The sequence below is a fragment of the Diabrotica undecimpunctata genome, chromosome 7 (genome assembly GCF_040954645.1).
Source record: "Diabrotica undecimpunctata isolate CICGRU chromosome 7, icDiaUnde3, whole genome shotgun sequence".
NCBI lineage: Eukaryota > Metazoa > Arthropoda > Insecta > Coleoptera > Chrysomelidae > Diabrotica > Diabrotica undecimpunctata.
The window spans coordinates 85,380,049-85,395,691 of NC_092809.1; the positions used below are offsets into that span (position 1 = coordinate 85,380,049).

Genomic DNA, 15,643 nt, shown 5'->3' on the forward strand with positions numbered 1-15,643 from the left:
ATACACTTTATGTCCTAAGTAACCTTCCTTTAGATTTACTAATACATCTAGGAACGCTAGTTGTTGATCTTTTTCTGTTTCCATCGTAAATTGAATATTTGGATGTAGTGTGTTTATATAAGACAGGAAATCGTTCAATTTTTCTACTCCGTGACCCCAAACCACAAAAGTGTCATCGACTTATCTAAACCATACCCTTGGCCTAATCCTAATATAGAATCCTAACCTCATCGCTAATATAGAGTCTGCGATTCGCAACTTACCAATGGAAAAAGCTGAAGAAATAAGGACAGAATCAGCGAGAATTCTGCATAAAGCTAAGACACCGAAAAATAACCTGAGCCACCAAGAAATCCGTACCATAACTGTTAAACGCAGACAAAGATGTTGTAATTTTACCAACAGGCAAAGGAAACGCCACCGTCGTAATGAAGACAACAGACTACAAAACGAAAATACAAAATCTTCTAAATCCATAGGATCTCCGTCTTACAGCCTTGCTAAACATCTGGCCGATATTTTACAACCACATATAGGAAAAAACGATGCCTTTGTAAAAGACTCCACCCATTTCATTGAGAAAATCAAAGGAATAACTTTACAGGAATCTGACATTCTTGTTAGCTTTGATGTTGTTTCCCTATTTACAAGAGTTCCCCTAGAAGACGTTCTGAATTTAATTGAGGGACTAGTCTCCAAGGATATGGTGGAATTATACCGTATTTGCCTCACTACCACCTACTTTTCATGGGAAGACCAGATTTATGAACGGATAGATGGAGTAGCAATGGGAAGCCCACTAAGCCCGGTCGTAGCCAACCTTTTCATGGAGCATTTAGAGAAGGGGGTAATGGACTCAACATACAGGCCAAGGGTATGGTTTAGATACGTCGATGACACTTTTGTGGTTTGGGGTCACGGAGTAGAAAAACTAAACGATTTCCTGTCTTATATAAACACACTACATCCAAATATTCAATTTACGATGGAAACAGAAAAAGATCAACAACTAGCGTTCCTAGATGTATTAGTAAATCTAAAGGAAGGTTACTTAGGACATAAAGTGTATCGACAACCTACACACACGAAGAAATATACTCCATTCCACGAATATACGACTGTTTTAAATTCGGTTTAATGTATCGATTTAACTGGTCCAATGTGCTGAACTGTTCAATAGTAAATTCTCCCCATTTTTAAAATACAGTTATGACAGATATAAACCTTAAATTTAAATATGAAGTCATAATATAAATATAGAGTTGATAGTACAGTAGTTGTAATTCAGATTTTGAAGTATATAATTACTATCATTGAGTTTAGTATTGTATACAAGTTGGTTTAAGTGTAATGTAATGTAAAAGTGTAAAGTGGAAGTGTAACAATACTTAAGTGATTAAATAGTGTAATTTATTTAGTCGAATATTCAATTAGTATTAAAAACACCAAAAAACTTACTTCTCTAATTTTTTTTCTTTTCGCACATTTTATATATTGTCTTACGGATTTCAAATTTGCAACCTTCGGGAAGATCTATAGTCTTTGGGGCAAGATTTATATTATGCGACATTTTGTTCACTTTGTCCACTTTTTTTGCTTTTTGCAAAACCGACTTTAGTTTTGTTTCACTAATACAGAGTGCATCACACACATGTTTATGTACGGACTGAACTGGTCGCAAAGGGTCCCCGTTGGTTTTCTCAGCAGCAAAATAAGAAAGTACATTAAATATAAAGTTGTCTACATTTAAAACACGTCTCGACATTTTTGGCTTCAATAAATAAATACACTAGACTAAACTCTTTCTTAACGGACACCTCTCTTTACCGGACACCTCTATACGGGCTGTTTTCAAAACTAAAATCAGTCGGCGATATATGAAACTGTATGTAAATTTTTGTTACTTTTTAATATCTGTAACGATTCGGTACTTTAACTATCAATAGCCGGTATGTTATACCCGTTATTTTCGGAACTTTTAGAGTACATCCACTCAAAGCAAACAAATATTTAAAACTAACAAAGTGAAATATTAGATTCTTTTTCTGGTTTCTGAACGATCGTTCTGCCAATTTCTTTTCATTTATATTAAAAATGGTATATTTCTTTTTATTACAGTTGTAGTACCTAATAAATAATAAAATATTATAATATCAAAGAAACCCAGCACGCCTCTGGTGTTTACATTTAACCGAAAACCAACCCAAATGTCTGATGAACACATTTGGTTTCATAGACGTCATTTTATTTATTTGTAGGAGCGTTTGCGTAAAAATAATAGAGAATATAAAAAGAATAATAATTAGACCAATTTACTTTCATACTTCTACTTGCACAGTAAAATATTCGTTGTCGCAATAATCCAAAACCGTCGTATATTCGTGGAATAACCTATACATAAAGCGATGAACAACATCTCTAGAAGAAAGGACGAAGAAACAGAATGTAAAGGCAAAGCGTTCTTGCCCTATATATCGGGGGTAACGGACAGAATTGGGCGAATACTTAAGAAAGCCAAAGTAAAGACCATTTACAAGCCTACAAAGAAAATCAAGGACTGTTTAAGATCGGTGAAAGACAAACGCGACCCATTAGCAACGGCCGGAGTATATCGAATACCATGCACATGTGGAATGGTATTTGTGAGAACCACGAAAAGACACACAAACACAAGGATAAATGAACATAAAAGCCGTTGACGTTTAGGACATATTGACAAATCTGCCGTTGCCGAACACGCTTTGGGTAGCGGAGAACATCGAATACTGTTTGAAGAAACGCAGATGCTGGACAAAACTTCACAGTACTACCCACGGTTGTACCGGGAAGCGGTGGAAATATATAAGCACCCAAATAATTTTAATCGGATAGAAGAAGGACTGAAAATTAACAAGACATGGATACCAATATTAAAATCCACAAACACCCTTCCCGCCAAACAAGAAGAAAGAAAAGCTACTACAAACGACGACACGCCCCCTGAAGCCGAAATCAGTGGAGGGGGGGCGAGTGGGAAATATAAATCTTGCCTCCGTAGTACAACGCAGCGTCATTTTCAGGTTACAAGCGAAGTAGTAACATCTCCAGAAGATGCCAACCCCTAGTGTTGGCGAAGCGTCGGGAACTAATTTCAGAAGACTACGGCCTAACAGCCCGAACAAACAGTTTAACAAGTTAGACGATGGCCGTGAAAGCCTAACGCAGTTTATCAATTGGCAAGGACTTTAAAGGCTCTTCCACCAAGAAAGTTTTTTACAAATAAAATATTACTATCTCAATTATAGTGGGATATTAGAGTTTGTCAATAATTTCTTTTTTGGAGATTAAATCAAATGCCCCTTCAATGTCAAATATAGTTGCTACGACATCTTGTTGATTATTGATTGCTTGAGAAATGTGTGTTTGAAGAAGAGCAAGGTTATTAAGAGTCGATTAATTACGTCGGAAGCCGGATTCATATCATACTTTTCAAGGAACCAGGTGAGTCTTTTATTGATTATTTTGTCAAGAAGTTTGCAGGAGGTACAAGTAAGAGAAATCGGTCGAAAAGGTTTAGCAGTTATAGAGGGCTGGTCAGGACTTTAATTGGAATGATTATACACCTCCAACACCCTCTATGTTGGAGGAACATTTTTGAGCTTTTTGTAGTGGAGTGAGACATCTAAAACAGTTCTCAAGAAATGCAATAGGTTGCGTGGAATTAAGTGTAAAATTAGTCAGATTATCTTTGTATATCGTAGATCGTTTCTATAGCGGGAATATAATTAGGTTTCATCGAGTGATCCAATCGAAGATTATATTTGAACCTTTTTTGGGTTGCAATTGGGTTCGAATTGGAGTTGTTTTGTGTAGATGTAAATAGTTAAGTGCTGTTTATGAAGTGTAGTTCTGGTTACCAAGACTGTAAAACAATATGTAAGAGTAAATAATAGACGATCTCCCAAACTGGAAAGTAAGAAAAAAGGATCTTTCCTGTTTCTCAGGATTTTCACTGGTTTTCTTTAATTACACCAATATAGCCACAATTAAATTCGACCATTAAAATATTAAACCAAATTTGATACTCGTTCCATTATCACATTGTGATTAAAGCACTTTGCTTCTTATTGTTAACTCATCGATGAATAAACTTATCTGTTTAACAGTGGACAGAAGAGGTTGCATGATGATGATGAAATCTTTCAAATACGCGAGAAACTTTAAAAAGCGTGTTTAAACTGTGACAGTTATTTGACCTTTTTTGAATCAATTATTTGAAGCTTTATTATAAACTTCCACATTTTATTAAACTTATTATTAAAAAAAGTTTGGAAAACGTGAGCACTTTTTAGCTTCTAAACATTTATACTGCCTTTGATTTTGTAGTGAAACTGGAGAACCATCTTTACTACACTGTCGCATTTATTTAACATTAACACATGAAACTTCTATAGCATCCAATCGAAATAGACCTATTTTTGATAATACATTCAATAACAAACATACACAAAATAGATCTAATTCACACAAACCTTTCTATGAGAGAATTCGATTCTATCTAAGATATTCAAACCTAGAGTTTCTAGATATATTTCAAATAAATTTGGACCATCTCCACCTTGGTGTACCCATATCCCCGAAATAAATTATAATCTTACTGTATTTAATAAGCGTTCTACAAATCCGGCTGTTATTAAAAATAACCTCAATTCCATCATAAACAAATATGGAGAAAATTGCTGCAGGATATTTACAGATGCATCCAAATGCAACACAGGAGTTGGTGCTGCATATGTAACGTCTAACAATCAATTTTAATTCAGACTGCCCAAATATTTCAGCATCTTCTCCGCTGAACTTTATGCAATACTCAAAGCTCTTGAACATATCAACAATAATAAAATACCAAAATACTTGATTCTAAGTGATTCTTTACCTTCATATGGATCCCATCTCATATTGGTATTGATGGAAACGAAGCTGCAGACCAGTGCGCGAGTAAAGTGTCGGAAAGTGTCGAAACAGATGTAACGGAGTGTCGAAATCCCGCGGGTGATATAAAAACGTCTATAAAAAATTTAATTACGTGTAAGTTAAATCAAGAATGGAATTATTCACAGACAACACTACGGAAAATTAAAGTTTGTCATGTTTATCCATGGCTACCTAGAACTCGAAACCGAAAACTGCAAACCTTCATTACTCGTCTACGTTTAAGCCATACAAGATATACGCATTCGTACCTTTTTACCACAGATAATCCCCCTAAATGTGACATTTGTGACGAAACAAACAGTGTTAAACATTTTTTAATTGACTGTCCACTTTTTGTAAATGAACGCAACAGGTTCAATATTGCAAACAATATCAATAAACTCTTAGGTACAGACTTAAATTATGCTGATTTGGGAAAATATTTAAAATGTATAGGATTATATTATAAAATTTAAACTATTAGAATTGTACACCTACACTGTGATCCCACTAATCACCTTATGGTGGGTGCGGTAAACTTTTTCAATAAAAAAAACAGAACCTTCCATGACCAATAACAAAAAACAAGCTAAGATATTGCAGCGGACAGTTCTCCCCGTTCTGTGGCGATATTTTACGAGTACCATTATTTAAACGTTCGATAACTTTTTACTTCTTCACTGTGTATGCCATCTATTCTATATAGATATTCTTTTACAATGTGTTTACGTCTCAGCTCTTAATGTTAATAAGATAATAATATAAAAGTGTATGACACAAAAAATTATTAGAAATGTTTATAAGCTAAAAATCTGCCCTTTTCAAACTGATTTTTAAAAACAAATTTAATATAATCTTGATGTTTAAATTCAAATATGGTTGTATAAATTAATCAATACATTTTTCCTCCCCTGTATTCTTCCGATCACTTAATAGTACCGCTGAGACTCGGAAATGCATTTCGCTGCAGAGAAGAGCACCAGTCGTTGAAAAGAAAAGACGTAACCCGGCAAGTGAACCCATGCACGCATATTGAATTGGTTTTGTTCGTTGTTTCGTAGTGCAAACCCTGGTAATTAGACCTAGCGGTAAGTTTTTACCTAGTTTTACCTAAACCTATAAATTGTTTTTGATTGTTTATTGCAACCATTTAAATTTTAATAATTATTTGCACCTATGAGTTAAAAGTTCATTTTTTCTCGCCAGAGTTACCGAAGGAATAGTTCTGTTAATTTAAGTACTATTAATTCGTAATAGTACATTTGTTTGTTAATACCCCACATTGGCCTATCTAGCCGGATTTAAACTCATTTGTTGAAAAAAAAATATTTTGTTATAATATAAATTTGAATGGTTGGTTTCGTCAGAGAACAACCGAACACAGAGAAGCGACAGTCCTTTGAAGTTACGTGGCCAAGCCGCCAATGACAGCTAACAACCAGAAAATTAATAGTCAGTGGGCATATCACACAATATAAATTCTTAAGAGCGTAGGCGCAAAATTTCGGGCCAATGTTTTTTAAATGCATTCATTTTTTTCGAATCCTGAAAAAACTAATAAGTATTTTTGAAAAATTTAAACGCAGAATGAAAGACTACATTATTACTGAGGGCCGAAAGTCCCTGAAAACTTCTATAATGTTTATTTTAATAAGTTACAGGGGTGAAAAAAAAAGAGAAAATTTAGTGATTTTTAATTTCAAATATCTCATTCAAAAAAACTTTTTTTTTATTCTAAGGGACTTTCGGCCCTCGGTAATAATGTAATCTTTCATTCTGTGTTTAAATTTTTCAAAAATATTTGTTAGTTTTCTCAGGATTCGAAAAAAATGATTGTATTTAAAAAGCATTGGCCCGAAATTTTGTGCCTACGCTCTTAAGCGAAACAAAGAAATTAATAAAAATCTTAAAATTACAACAGAACAAGACTTCAAAATTGCAAAAACATGGTTGCAAATAAACAAACTTACATTAAATTATGAAAAAACTAAATAGGTACTCATCTACTTTTTGCTATATACAAAAGTTGTCTGCCAATTTTTAATTGTACAAACTAATGTTTGTATTTTGAGAACGATTTCCGAAGTGGAAATTTTTTTTTTTTTTTTTATTTACAAAGAAAATAGTCGCTTCAACCACTTGGGTCATTAGCGACATTAGTTTTTACATTAGATTAAATTATATAAAGATGTATCTTTAAGAAAATTAATTAAGTCTTTGATGTTTAAATGTTCACCTAATACTGTTTTTAAATTGTTGGAAATATTGTTATTTTGTCTGTTGACTGTATATTTTCCACATTCTGTTAGGAGGTGTTTAACAGTAATGTTGATTTGACAGTATTCACACACTGGAATGTCTTCCTTATTCATTAGGTACTTATGTGTAATGTTGGTATGACCTAATCGAAGTCGAGAGATTTTGACTTGATCAGCTCTTTTTAAGTTCACTAGGCGCCACGGACTCACTGTCGATTTAATTTCTTTTAGTTTAGATTCCGATAAATTCCACTCATTTTGCCACGCACTGATCACTTTTTCTTTGACGAACTGTTTTATATCACTGGAAATAGTCTTTGACACTATTGTAGCATGATCGTTTTTGTAAGCTTCCCTTGCTTGGAGGTCTGCTTTTTCATTACCTTGTATTCCCATGTGAGATGGAACCCATATAAATTTGACTTCGGAACCAGTTTCTTGTAAGGCTGCAAGTTCTTTCTTGATAAGTAAGGCTATAGGGTTCTTAGTGAATAGTTGATCAATTGTTGTTAACGAGTTTAGAGAATCTGAGATAATGACGGAGGAAGACTGTTTTGTACTTTTGATATGAATGAGGGCTTGTAATATTGCATATAACTCTGCTGAGTATATAGAGGTGGCCGACGTTAATTTAAATTGGAAGGATGCATATGGAGTGACAAATGCTGCTCCTACGTCGTTTGCAGATTTGGAGGCATCTGTATAAATGCAAAAACTTTCCCCGCAAGTCTCGAGTTCTTTTAAAAATGACTGTCTGATTACATTTGGTGATGTCTCTGATTTGTGATATTGGAGTAGTGTCGTATTAATCTCGGGAATCATGATTAACCAGGGAGGGGGAGTTTTTAGATTTGAAGGATAGAGGTCAGGAATTTGCAGTTGCAGATCTTTTAAATTTCTTCGGACTCTTTCATAGAAAGGTGGATCGAACTTACTTTTTTTATAAGCTTCTAGATACCGGTCCGTAAATGTATTTCGAAACACTGGGTGGAATTTGTTACTGGCAACTGAAGATGCATACGAAAGGCTTAGATACTTCCTTCGTAGGGTAAGAGGTGGTTCTCCTGTAAGACATTGGAGATTCTTAACGGGTGTGGTTCTAAATGCACCTGTGGCGATCCGAAGTGCTGTGTTTTGAATGATTTCAAGTTGATTGGTAACGTGTTTTTTAGCCGAGTCATATACAATAGCCCCATAATCTATTTTTGATCTAACAAGTGACTTATAAATATTTAATAATGTGGTTTCGTCGGTTCCCCATTTTTTATTTGATAATGTTTTCATTACGTTTAATCCACTTTGGCAAGACTTTTTTATTTCTGAAATATGATGTTTCCATGTTAGTTTTTGGTCGAATACCATTCCGAGAAAATTAATTTTGTCTGAGAATGCCAGCGGCTTGCCACACAGCTTTAGTGTAGTTCTTTGCATCCGGTGCCTTCTTGAGAAAATCATGCATCTTGTTTTTAGTGTGGAGAATTGTACACCTACTGATGTAGACCATATCTCTAGTTTGTAAATGGATTCTTGTAAGTGTTTTTGAACCATTTTTATATTCTTGCCCTTTGCAAATAGAACCAGATCATCGGCATATAGGCCTTAACTAGCGGGGAGCAATGATCCAGTATATCGTTGATAGCGACAAGAAAGAGAGTTGGGCTCATAACTGATCCCTGAGGTGTTCCGTTTTCCTGAATTCTTTTTGTTGAAGTGGAATTATCGGCGCGCACAGAGAAAGCTCTTGACTGAAGAAAGTTTTCTATGAATCTTAGCATATTACCCCTGATTCCCCATTTGTGTAATTTTGATATAATGTTAAACCTCCAAACTGTATCGTACGCCTTGGTAATATCGAAAAACACTGCGATGGTTTCTTGATTAGTTGCAAAACCCTCGTGTATCTCTGATTCTAAATCTAATAGATTATCTACGCATGATCTATTTTGACGGAAGCCACTTTGCTGTGGAATTAAATGTTTTTCTTGTTCTAAGTACCACAATAGTCTTTTGTTTATAATTTTTTCTAGAACTTTACAGGATACATTAGTGAGTGATATAGGACGGTACGAGTCTACCTTTGTTCTGTCTTTGTTGGGCTTGAGCAGAGGAATTATAATGCTGTCCGACCATACAGATGGAAAGACCTGATTTGTCCATATAAAATTGTATAATTTTAGTAGCCAAGACATTCCACTTTCTGGTAGGTTTAACAAAAAAATTAATGGTATGCCGTCTGGACCTGGAGCGGAGTTTTTAGTTGACATTAGGGCATCCCTTAGTTCTTGCATTGTAATTGGCACATTTAGTATATTATCATCTTGAGAGTAGTATTCCAACTTCGTTTTTTCTATGCTTTGTTTCTTGAGCTTAAATTCCGGTGAATAGTTATCGTTACTTGAATTTGACTCAAATTCACCGGCGAATAGTTCCGCAATTTCTTTTCGGTCGCTTATAATTTTGTTATCTTTTGCCAGGAAAGGTATTTTATTTGAGCATTTTTTTCCAGATATTTTCCTTATATTTTGCCACACTTTACTTGCTGGGGTAGAACTATTTATACTTGCAACGAATTTTTGCCATGATGTTTTCCTGCATTTTTTGAGAATATATCTAGCTTCTGCTCGACGTTTTTTGTATTCTACCATATTTTCACTAGTTTTGTGATGATTATACCTATTGAAGGCTCTTTTATACGTTTTTACTGCTTCTTTGCATTCTGTGGTCCACCATGGTAAAGGTTTATGATATTTTAGTGTTTTTGTTTTTCCAATATGATTTTCTGCTGCTTTTTTAATTATTAATATGAAGGTATCTAGGTCTTTATCTATGTCATTAAGAGTAATATCTTTTATGTTGTTTATTTCATTTTGTATGTATTTTGTAAAGTTCTCCCAGTCTGCATTTTTTGTATTCCATTTCGATGGGGTTGTGGTAATATTGTTATTTTTTTGTTGTGGAAACGTAATTTTAATGGGATAGTGGTCACTTCCGTATAGGTACGGGATAACGTCCCATTCTAGTGTTGGGGATAACATTGGATCACATAAAGATATGTCGATGGCCGACTGACTACCCGTTTGAATGCTAAATCTGGTGGGTCTACCATCGTTTAACAAATTAAGATTTTGTGAGGTCATACAAAATTCCACAATCTTGCCTCTAGCGTTTGTTTTTGTTGAACCCCACATAGGATTGTGTGAATTAAAATCGCCTAAAATAATGCGGGGGCTGGGGATTTGTTGCAGTAGATTATCAAAATCTTCTTGGACTATAATTTGATCAGGAGGTAAATATATGTTGCAAATATTGATTGTTTGTTCCATGTTTACTGTAATCGCTACTGCTTCAAAGCTATGTGTGTTGATTTGTAATTGCTGGGCTTCATATTGTTTATCGACGTAAATAGCAACCCCTCCACTGGCTATATCAGCGTTTTGTCTGTGTTTGAAAAAGTTTGAGTATTTTTGAAACTTAAATGCATGGCTGGAATCCTTAAAGTTGGTTTCTTGTAAACAAAGTATCATTGGGTTGATTTCAGAGATAATATGCTTTAGCATTTCGTAACGGCTGAAGAAACCGTTTACGTTCCATTGTATTATGGACGCCATTGCTTCTATTTACTATGTACTTTACGCTGAATCGACAGAGGTGTCGGATTCTTCTTCTAGATATATCTTCATTGCTATCGGGTCCATTTTTAGTTGCTTCATAATCTTACGTCTTATTCTCGTGCTTCTGTTTTTCATTCTTCGGTCTTTGTAATAAGGATGAATTTTAGCTAATAGGTTCAAAAAATCATGAACATTCTCGGTATATGTTTTAACTAAGCTTAACGGATCTGTGTTTCCTTTCACATTTACAAAGAAATCGACGATTTCATCAAAACTGAGTTTAAGCGATTCTTCTTCGAATATTTTCCTAGTTGGTTCCAGTAACGGCAGTATTTCATTAGATTTTGGTTCATGTGTTTTGGGCAAGCATGATTCTTCTTCAGTATCAGTTTTGGATTTCTTCTTTCTCTGCGTAGTTGGTACTAAAAATGTAACTTCAGTTTGTGAGGACGGAGGAGGTGTTATTACGTCTGTAATACTGCGTTTGGAACCTGTTTGTTGTACATTTTCTGATTCCTTTATTTTTGGGGAAGGCGTAGATATGTCTGTGGTTGGTTGTTTATCTATATCGTTATTATTATTTTGTGTATTTGGTGCTATGTTATGGGTTAGAGGTTGGGAAGGTGAAGATTTTTCATTTACTTGTACAGTTGTCATGATAGGGATTTCATTTGGTGAGGTAGGGATGTTGGTATTGTTTGTAGGCTCTTGACTTACTGCAGTTAAGCAATTGTTTGAGAAATGACCTGTTTGATTACACTTTGAACACAGCTGGCTTTCATGAGACAAAAAAATACGATATGATATGTTATCATGAGATAATAAAATCGAGTCTGGGACCGTATTGTTGGGAGGTGATATATAGATGTAACGACGAAAACTAAGAATGTGTTTATACTCAGGGTTGGTTGTCCCAATTCTGAGAAAATTTAAAGGAGATACTAAGTTATAGCCTTGTTCTCGGAGTTCTTGTTCTATACAATCATGTGGGATAGATGGACACACATTAGATAATAATAAGCGTTGGCTTGGAGTAATGAATCTGCGAGTTTGAATTTGTTCTGAATTTACTGTAATTATTCCATTGTCAGTGTTCATGAATTCATCGACCTTTGCCACACTGGATAGATAAACACATATTCTATTGTTAGATATCCTAGACGAGAAAAGTATATTTTTCGGACTAATTTTCGTTCCGATGGATATAAGATATTCTTCTAGTTTTATTCCATTAAGGGAGTTGAAAACTATAGCTTGATTTTTTAAAGGGAATTTCGGTTGGGTAAGAGCTCTTGAGTAACTTTGTTGTTGATTGTTAGTATTGTTGACAGTAATAATTGCAGCATTATTTTGAAGTTCCATTATTTCCAAATAACTATTTGTACCCCCTCAGGCCGGACCTGCCTTGAAGCAAATCAGACTGATAAGAGGCACGAAAACTAATTAATAAGAAACCTGTCTTTGTTTTTATTTCTTACTTTAGTAGATTGTTTATTTACTTCAAAATAAAATAATAATTGTGCATCTTACTTTAGTTTTAAAGATGCAAAGAGACTGCACTCACTACTACTTATCACTACATACTTATTTGATTAGGAAAATTAACTATTAGTAGATAAAAATTATGAATAATTATTTTAAACTTGGTAAAATTAAAAATTCAATTATCACTAATTGCTATAACTGATAGCGTGTTTACACTTCGATTGCTCGATCGACCTCCGAAGTGGAAATTGAAACGTCAATAAACGTATTTAAACCTTTAATTGTGGCTTATTCCCATTTAAATAGTAATTAATTATTATATAATAATTATAATACCAACAAAAACGTAAAATTCAAATTAATGCATCTTAAATATGACGCGTGCACCGTGGCGATAATGAAAAATAATAGATGAAAAAAAAATAAACATTTTTTCATAATAATTGCGTATCGGAAACGGTCTAAAATACAAGAATAAAAGAGTAAAATAAAAGAAAAAAAAAGTTTATATTTACTTACCAGAGTGGAAATATCCATGTTTGACAATCTGAAGGATTTTTTATCAGAAATCTAAACATTCTCAATCCATGAGTTTTATATGGATTTATAATATATAAAATTCCCAATATGTATTTTTACTCATAGTTGTACTTTTCCTATATATTTGATTATAATGAGATTTCTACCAATTGTAAATATTCCAAATTATGTTGTTTTCTAATTATTGTACTTTTCCCATATTTAACTTTAACGTGATATATATTTATTTGTAATGATAATATTTTATATAAAACTAAAATAGGAGACATTGCTGAAGTCTGTTCCAAACTAGTAGTTGAGATTGTAATCATTAGTTGTAAGTTATTTTGTGAATAAAAGTTTTTAAAAATAGTTTTCTAAGAAGAAAAACAAAATTGGCGCAGTCAGTAGGTGAAAAGAAGAACTGTTTTCGCCTTTGGTCCCAACCAATTTCCCTGCATGACGAGAACCAAGAAATAAACCTCTGAACAAAAACAAGTAAGTGTTGAGCAACTATTTCCTTCGTTTTCCTTTCTTTTAATTTTTTCAAGTGAATTTTAAAGAAAATCATAGTTGAGAAAATTTTTTTAAAGTTTTATTTTGGTAAAAAGGTAAATTTTTTGTATAACAGAAAACGAATTCCCTAAATCCATATATTTTTATTATTTTATTACCTTCGTAAAAAGACTATATTATATTAAATTTTATAAAGTTTTATTTTGGTAAAAAGGTAAAATTTTTCTATAAAAGAAAACGAATTTCCTTAATCCATTTCATTTCAATCGGAATTGCTCTACACGTGTTTCGAGTTATTCAACTCATCATCAGGAACACTTGTGCAATCTTTACTTTCGTTTAAACGTCTTTCTCTACGTAAAGAGCGAAAAAGATAGTATTTTTCAAAGGTAAATCGTAGATGCATGTCGAAGTAAAAGGATACTTCTAGCGTCGTTAAAAGCCTCTAGTAAGAGGCTTTGAGTTTGCGGTTCATCTAATTTGCTATCAGAGAGAGGTCTCTGGACTTCTTGTTACTTCGTGTATATATATATATATATATATATATATATATATATATATATATATATATATATATATTTATTTTATTAACTCTGTAATAAGACTATTTTATATCCTTCATAAAATTTTATGAACATTAATCATTTAACTGAATCTTTAAATAATTTAAATATAAATTCCGAAATGGCAACAATCATTGCTGCTAAAGAAATTGCAAATACCCTTCGCCCCTTCTCTGGGAGAAGCGAATACATGGAAACACAACAGACAATAGCCTAAGTGAATTTGTTTTCGCTGCTATATGTTCTAAAATTGTTGACGAGGCTGGAGACTTTTTGTTGGCCCCAAATAAAAACTGCTCTCCGCGAAAAATTCGGAGATAAAGTTGACAGGCATGTATTATAACAACAATTTATATATTTAAGTAAAAATAGAAATGAATCAATGACAGAATTTTTAGACAGGTTAAAACTTATTAAAATGCGACTTAATTTAAAAATAAATTCTGATCCTAATATCGATCAAGCCACCAAGCTGGTCTTGATAAACCAAAACGAAATAACAGCTATTACTGTACTAATATCTAATTCTGACTGTGAATTAAGAACTCTTCTTCTATTAAAAAATCCAAAATCTATTGAAGAAGCTACATCTCTAGTCATAAATCATTCTCTCTTCGAACAACAAGTTAATTTGAAACATTTTAATCACCCTAGTTCTAGACCCCCACAAAAATATAATCCACAAAATAATTATTCTTCTAGGCCCCAACAAAATATTAATTCCGTTAGAAGCCCAAATCATCTACCAATGAGTTTTCAACACACCTACCCAAATCAAGCGTCAAACTTTCCTAACGTTCAAAGAAATTCATTTCCAAGTCAACCCATAAACATTCAGTCACGACCAGTTCCACAAAAATTTTTCACAAATGAACAAGTATTTGGCAAACCAGCTAATGTCTTTGCACCCAGAAATTCTCATAAACCTACAGGTAGACCAGAACCAATAGCTACTTCTACTTCTAGTAGATTACCCTCAAATAAGAATTTCTCACAGAACTATCAACCTACAAGAAGACCAGAACCAATGGATACTTCTACTTCTAGTAGATTACCCTCAAATAGGAATTTTCCAATGAACTATCAAAGACCACAAAATCATTTTCAAAATCGATATCCCAACAATACAAAACTACCATTTATTTTTGAAGAATTAACAAACGTAAAAACTGGACATAATAACGACTTTGAAAACTTTTCTGACTACCAACAAAATTATTTTGATCATCAATATAATGACCATTATACATGTAACGAGACTAATTACACTAGAGAATATAGTAAAAATCAATTTGAACAAAACCCTGTCGTAACAGATGAAGAATTAACCCAAGAAGAAAATTTTCAGTTTATCCATCCCCAAATAAACGACACATAGACCTTAATAATTTTTTGCCTAATTCATTGCCATACATACAAATTTCAAATCCACCTCTAAAATTACCTATTGACACTGGGTGTCATCCATCCTTACTTCGCCCCTTTGTGGCAGAAAAATATTTTCCAAATAAAATCTTTCATTGTAATATCCCTATTATCACCTGCAACGGCAATAGCAAAGCAGAATTCAAAGCCGATATTCCTCTTTTCAATGAATTTAGACCTCTTATAGGAAACTTAGAATTCGTTTTATATAATTTCCATGATTACTTTGATGGAATAATAGGTGTACGAGATATCCGTAAACTTAAACTAAATATAGATCTAGAGAATAAAATTCTTTGCAATGCCCATATAA

The 15,643-nt window shown here is 33.4% G+C and overlaps 1 protein-coding gene across 6 annotated transcripts in view; it reads left to right on the forward strand.

The window, feature by feature from the left end:
- The window catches only part of LOC140445546 (importin-4-like), a 550,550-nt gene that overhangs the window by 60,826 nt on the left and 474,081 nt on the right, over positions 1-15,643 (forward strand). Inside the window, exon 1 of one of the 6 annotated variants that reach the window (XM_072537648.1) lies at positions 13,176-13,324. The exons of the other annotated variants lie outside the window; for them this stretch is intronic. The gene's annotated coding sequence lies outside the window, so the exon portion shown is untranslated. Of the gene's footprint in view, positions 1-13,175; positions 13,325-15,643 lie in introns of those variants that run through there. 6 annotated transcript variants of the gene reach the window in all.